The following is a 568-nucleotide window of genomic DNA, read 5'->3' as shown; positions in this document are numbered from 1 at the left end:
AAAAAACATAATTCATCACTCAAAATACATCAGCAGGGGTTTGTTTTATGTACATAGTGATATTATTAACCGAAGCTTATGACAAGGCTATTTTTTCTTAAAGGTTTAAACAATAGTCTGTGAGTAAGGTGCCCCTAACTAGGGAGGAAGTTTCAATCAGAAAATCTGCCCATTTACTGAAACCGTGATTACCAAGTAGCATAAACAATAGGAGAATTAACCCCAGTCTCTGATCCACTTAGGTCAAGCAGTCAAACACACACAATTTCAAGCAGGGGAAGCAGGGTCCCAAAGGCCACACAGCACTGCACCTCACTCTCCCAGGACCTTTGTTCTTTTGTCCTGATCCTCAAATGGGGGGAGGGCCAACCGTTATCCAGGGTAGCGCCTTCCTAGACAAGGCTAGGAACTTTGCGATTACATACACTCCCCCTGGAGGCTTTGCTGTCACAGTGGAATCACCTCTGCAGGCTTTTTGGCTGGAGGGGCCCCAACACAACACTATGTTAAACAACAATGGTGAGAGTGGACATCCGTGTCGTGTCCCTGATTTTAGGGGGAAAGCCTC

The sequence above is a fragment of the Suricata suricatta genome, chromosome 7, assembly GCF_006229205.1.
Source record: "Suricata suricatta isolate VVHF042 chromosome 7, meerkat_22Aug2017_6uvM2_HiC, whole genome shotgun sequence".
Classification (NCBI taxonomy): Eukaryota; Metazoa; Chordata; class Mammalia; order Carnivora; family Herpestidae; genus Suricata; species Suricata suricatta.
Note: the sequence above shows the minus strand (reverse complement) of the source record.